Source organism: Suricata suricatta, chromosome 3 (assembly GCF_006229205.1).
Source record: "Suricata suricatta isolate VVHF042 chromosome 3, meerkat_22Aug2017_6uvM2_HiC, whole genome shotgun sequence".
Lineage (NCBI taxonomy): Eukaryota > Metazoa > Chordata > Mammalia > Carnivora > Herpestidae > Suricata > Suricata suricatta.
The window spans coordinates 175,036,629-175,037,752 of record NC_043702.1 but is presented as its reverse complement, the minus strand read 5'-3'; positions in this window follow the sequence as shown (position 1 = coordinate 175,037,752).

Below are 1,124 nucleotides of genomic sequence, written 5' to 3'. Positions count from 1 at the left end.
GAGTATGTTAGCATCGCTTGCAACTTGAGAGAAATATGGAAACTCAGACCTCCAAGTCAGAACATGAATTCAATGGGATCGTCAGCTCGTTGTCATCCACAGGAACTTTGGTGAGATACACATCGAGCTCAGCATCCCGGGGCCAGTGTTCTAGGCCTGTCTTTACGTCGGAAGGACGTTATGTGGTAACTATGGCTTAGTACGATGCTTCACAGTAAGACGTGTTTGCCACCAAGGTGCCCTTCATTTCTGGGATTATCCTGGGTGTATATTACCCTGTGACTTCCCTATGAACGTCTGGATGGGTTTCGACATATCTGCTAAAAATGGCACTGGGGTTCTGACAGAGATGATTAAGTGAGCAGAGCACGCTGGGCAGTCTTGGCAGCTCCCATGTGAACTGCTCCGGCCCAAGAACATGGATGTATTTCCATTTTTATCTTTCAATTCCTGCACAATATTTTATAGTGTTAGACGCGGTTTGACTTCTATCATTATGTCAGATGTAAGCGTTTTCTGTATAGAAACACAGTAATTATTATGTGTTGTGTTTGTATTCGCCAAAACAAATGTAACCTATGGATGAGTTTTACATACACGGATCCTTCAGAAGGGAGAAAACTGGCAGCGGAGCAGCAGGCCCCTGGGCCCCTCAGTGCTCATGAATACCTCTGGATAATTGAGAGAGCGTCCTAAAACTCCCACAAATGGGCCTGAACGCCGACAGCACAAAATCCCCACCTTGTGAGCAGGAGGAGGCCACACACACTGAAGATGGCAGAACGCGTGAGACAGGGTTTCGGGAGGAAGGAATTGCGGTCCGCAGGGGACAGAGAGCCGCGGTCAGGGAGCGGGTCACGGGAGGCAGGAGCACACGCGGGATGCTTCCGGAGAGCACTTCCCCAGGATCCTTGGCTTGGGAAACGGGAAGGGCAGCATTTCATGAGCTCTGGCAGCGAGCCTTTTTTTTTTTTTTAATTTAAATAGTTTCTGGCCAAGTTGGTTTCCATCTAACACCCAGTGCTCTTCCCCACAGGTGCCCCTCTCCGTGACCATCACCCCCTCCGCCTTCCTCCTCCCTCTTCCGCCCGCAGTTCATTCTCAGCATCCAAGTCTCTCATGAT